Raw genomic sequence first — 5,388 nt, 5'->3', positions numbered from 1 at the left:
TACATCCATGCTTATTTCTCTTTTCACATTGGTTGCATTGCTCATTGCATTCTTTCCTTGAAATCAGAACTGTAATCATTGGAATCAAAAGGAAAGAACATGTTTAATGACACCCTTACCAAATACGTGCCAGAGCTAGAGTGATGAGTGAAATAGAGGAGGTGCAAGAGCAGATGAAGGCCAACATAGAGGCCATGAAAGAGCAGATGACCACAATGATGGAAGCCATGACGAGTATGAGAAAAATGATGGAGGTTAACACGACTACAGTCGTTGCCACAAGTACCCCCACTAAGGTGGACCCGACTCACCCATCTGGCCTCAATCAAGAAAATTGTCCAGTCTTGAATATGGTAGGTCGGGAGGCAAAGCATTGGGAAGTACGGGCGGCCCTCATTTTGTGCAGGTCCAGAGCAAGCATTTCTTCCCACCATATGACTTGCCTCCTAACTATACACCACCCAATGATACACACGCTCCCTATGAGAATGTCGATAATGTAGAAGCAAAGACTTTGACTTTGGTGTTTTGATGATGCCATATGATCATGATGTTTTGATGTCTTATGGAAATACGCTTCTCAAGATTAATTCAAGACAACAATCCGAGAATACAAGATACAACATCAAGAAGATGTCTAGTATTTTAGGAAAGGAATTCCAAATTGAAATAGCAAAAGGTTTGGCCAAGAAATTTAAGTTAAAAAGTCTTTTTCAAGAGATTTACTCTCTGGTAATCGATTACCAGAGGATGTCATTGATTACCAGTGGCAAAAAATGATTTACAATAGCCATTACAAATTTGAATTTAAAATTTACACTGTGTAATCGATTACACATGGATGGTAATCGATTACCAACAGTTACTAAACGCTATGATTCAAATTTTAAAACCTGTAATCGATTACACAAGTCTTGTAATCGATTACCAGAGGAGATTTTCAGAAAATTATTTCCAAGAGTCATAACTTTTAAAATGGTTTTTTCATGGCCATCAAAGGTCTATTTATTTGTGACTTGAAACATGAATTTGTTTAGAGTTTTTCAGAACAAAAAAGGTCTTATCCTCTCAAAAAGCAAAATCTTCTTATCCTCTTAAGATTCCTTGGCCAATACACTTGCAATTCAATAAGAAATTATTTGAGTGCTCAAATTGTTCAATCTATCTCTTTCAAGAGAGATTTCTTCTTCTCTTCTTTCTAATTCTCAAAAAGGGATTAAGAGACCGAGGGTCTCTTATTGTAAAGAAATCTGAACACAAAGGAAGGATTGTCCTTGTGTGGTTCAAAACTTGTAAAGGGATTTTACAAGATAGTGGAACTCTCAAGCGGGTTGCTTAGGGACTGGACGTAGGCACAAGGGTGTGGCCGAACCACTATAAATCTAAGTTTGCACTTTCTCTTCCCTTAAACTCTTTTATTTATTATTGCTTTACATTTATATTCAGATTGTTCAATTTGAATCATTATTTAGAAATTCATCTTTAAGGGAACTTGAAACTTGTATTGAAATCAAAGTAGAATTTTAATTGGGAAATAGTTTGTAATATCTTAATTCAACCCCCCCTTCTTAAGATATTTGAGGCCACTTATCCAACAAGGGGTATCAGAGCTTCATTCTTGTATAAAGTTTAGAAGCTTCAAGAATAATGGCCTTAGCAAACTTCTTATTCCCATAAGGAAACTCAATAAATAGGCCTCCTATTTTTAATGGAGAGGGCTACCACTACTGGAAAATCCAAATGCAAATTTTCATTGAGGCAATAGATTTAAACATTTGGGAAGCCATAGAAGTTGGACCTTATGTACCCACCATGGTGGATGGAAATACAACAATAGAGAAACCTAGAAAAGAGTGGTCTGAAGAAGAAAGAAGATTAGTGCAGTACAATTTAAAGGCTAAAAACATCATTACCTCTGCCCTAGGAATGGATGAATATTTTAGGGTGTCAAATTGTAAGAGTGCTAAGGATATGTGGGACACTCTACAAGTTACACATGAGGGAACAACTGATGTCAAAAGATCTAGGATAAATACTCTAACTCATGAGTATGAATTATTTAGGATGAAGACGAATGAAAGTATACAAGATATGCAGAAAAGATTTACACATATAGTTAATCATCTTGCATCATTAGGAAGAACTTTTCAAAATGAGGATCTCATAAATAAAGTATTAAGATGTTTAAGTAGAGAATGGCAACCAAAGGTAATGTCTCTTGCTACTCTATTTGGAAAATTACAGGAACATGAGATGGAGTTGCAAAGACTTGAAGAAAATGATAAAAAGAAGAAGGGAATTGCTCTTAAAGCCTCATCTTCAATCCAAGAGGAAAGTGACATAGAAGATTCAATGGACTTAGATGAAGATGAAGATCCTAGCCTCTTTGTCAAAAGATTCAACAAATTTATTAGAATGAGAGGAAATCAAAGAAGACGAAACTTTAAACCTAAAAGAAGAACTGAAGAGTCATCTCAAATCCCAAAATGCTTTGAGTGCAATCAACCTGGACATCTGAGGGCTGATTGTCCAATCTTTAAGAGAAAGATAGAGAAGTCTGAAAAAAAGACTATTGGAGATAAGAAGGCAAAGAAGGCCTATATCACATGGGATGACAACAACTTAGAATCATCTGATGATTCTAAAAAAGAACTGGTTAATCTATGTCTAATGGGCAAAAATTATGAAAGCGACGAAGAGGTAACATCTTCTAACAAGTCTATTTCTTTTGAAGAGTTACAAGATGCATTTTCTGAATTACATAATGAATCAATTAAACTAGCAAAACTTGTCTCTTCGTCTAAGAAAAAAATTTCAGAATTAGAGAAAGAAATTTCAAAATTAAACAAAGAAATAGATAATCTTAAAACTGAAGTTTCAATCTCTAAATCTAGTGATAAAGATTATGTTTCTACAATGACTAATGAAAAAGTAAATTCATGTAAATGTTGTAGCAAATATGTATAAGAGATTAAAAATTTGAAAAACTCACTTGCAAAATTTTCAATTGGCAAGAATAATCTAGATGTCATATTAGGAAATCAAAGATGTATTTTTGATAAAGCAGGAATTGAATACAAACCAGAAAAACAACAAAAGTTTTACAAAAATTTCTTTTCTTTCTCACAAAAATACAATTCTCCTTTCATTACATGTTTCTATTGTGGAAGAAAAGGGCATGGCACATCTACTTGTTATTTTAGGAAAAATTGCAACAATATCAAAATGATATGGGTCCCAAAAGGATCTTTAGTCAACACTAACACACAAGGACCAAATAAAGTTTGGGTACCTAAGTCACAAACTTAATCATGTAGGTATCTTTGAAGAAGAAATGGTACATAGATAGCGGCTATTCAAAGCATATGACGGGAGATTCATCAAAATTCACACATATCTCTCCCAAGAAAAGTGGGCATGTTACTTATGGTGATAACAACAAAGGTAGAATTATTGGAGTTGGAAAAATAGGTACGAATTCTTCAAACTCCATTGAAAATGTTCTACTTGTTGAAGGCCTTAAGCACAACTTGCTTAGTGTTAGTCAATTATGTGATAAGGGCTATCTAGTATCATTTGATTCTCAAAAATGTATTATTGAACATAAACATGATACTAATATAAAGCATATAGGGTATAGAGTTAACAATATTTATATGATTGACTTAAGTCAAAAACTAGATAATAATAAATGTTTTCTTAGCAAAGATGATGATCCATGGCTATGGCATAAACATATTGCTTACATAAACATGGAACACTTAAATAAATTGATTTCAAAAGATTTAGTTGTTGGTTTGCCAAAACTAAAATTTGAAAAAGATAGACTATGTGATGCATGTAAAAAAGGAAAACAAACTAGAGTTTCATTCAAATCCAAAAACATTGTTTCAACTACTCAACCTTTACAATTATTACACATGGATTTGTTTGGACCTTCTAGAATCATGAGTCTTGGAGGAAGTTACTATGCCCTTGTTATAGTTGATGACTATTCTAGATATACTTGGACATTATTTATCACTCATAAGAATGATGCATTTCAAGCATTTAGGAAACTTGTAAAAGTTATTTAAAATAAGAAAAATCTCAAAATTATATCTATTAGGAGTGATCATGGGAGTGAGTTTGAAAATAAATGATTTGAGATATTTTGTGAAAAGCATGGCATTGAACATAATTTTTCTGCACATAGAAACCCTCAACAAAATGGAGTTGTTGAAAGGAAAAATAGGTCTTTGGAAGAGATTGCTAGAACCTTATTGAATGATACTCCTCTTCCAAAATATTTTTGGGCTGAAGCCGTTAATACTGCATGTTATATCTTGAATAGGGCTTTAATAAGACCCATTTTAAAGAAAACTCCATATGAACTGTTTAATGGTAGAAAACCCAACATTTCACATCTTCATGTTTTTGGTTGCAAATGCTTTGTATTAAACAATGGTAAAGAAAACTTAGGAAAATTTGATGCTAAGTCAGATGAAGGAATTTTCCTTGGATATTCCTTGCATAGTAAAGCTTATAGAATATATAATAAAAGAACTATGACTATTGAAGAATCTATTCATGTTTCCTTTGATGAGTCTAATGCTATTTCTTCGAGAAAGGATATTTTAGATGATGTTGCAGAATCTTTAGAACAAATGCATATTCATGGACAAGATTCTAAAGGGAAAGGGAAAGGAAGCAATGAAGATCCTCCAGAAGAAGCCAAATCAAATGATGAACTTCCAAAAGAATGGAAAGCTTCAAAAGATCATCCCCTTGACAACATTATTGGTGATATCTCAAAAGGGGTAACAACTAGACATTCTCTTAAAGATTTATGCAATAATATGGCTTTTGTATCTATGATTGAACCTAAAAATATAAATGAAGCCATATTAGATGATCATTGGATAGTTTCTATGCAAGAAGAACTAAATCAGTTTGAAAGAAACAATGTGTGGGAATTAGTAAAGAAACCTGAAAATTACCCTATCATAGGAACAAAATGGGTATTTAGGAATAAGTTAGATGAACATGGCATAATCATTAGGAATAAGGCTAGATTAGTTGCAAAAGGATACAATCAAGAAGAAGGTATAGATTATGAAGAAACATATGCTCCAGTTGCAAGATTAGAAGCCATTAGAATGCTTTTAGCCTATGCATCTATAATGAATTTTAAGCTTTATCAAATGGATGTTAAAAGTGCTTTTCTAAATGGCTTAATTCAAGAAGAAGTATATGTTGAACAACCTCCAGGTTTTGAAATATCAGATAAGCCAAATAATGTTTATAGATTGAAAAAGGCTTTATATGGTTTGAAACAAGCCCCTAGGGCATGGTATGAACGTTTAAGCAAATTTCTTTTAGAAAAAGATTTTTCTAGAGGAAAAGTGG

The sequence above is a fragment of the Glycine soja genome, chromosome 5, assembly GCF_004193775.1.
Source record: "Glycine soja cultivar W05 chromosome 5, ASM419377v2, whole genome shotgun sequence".
NCBI classification, from domain to species: Eukaryota; Viridiplantae; Streptophyta; class Magnoliopsida; order Fabales; family Fabaceae; genus Glycine; species Glycine soja.
The sequence above is the reverse complement of the archived record's forward strand: the minus strand, read 5'-3'. Positions refer to the sequence as shown.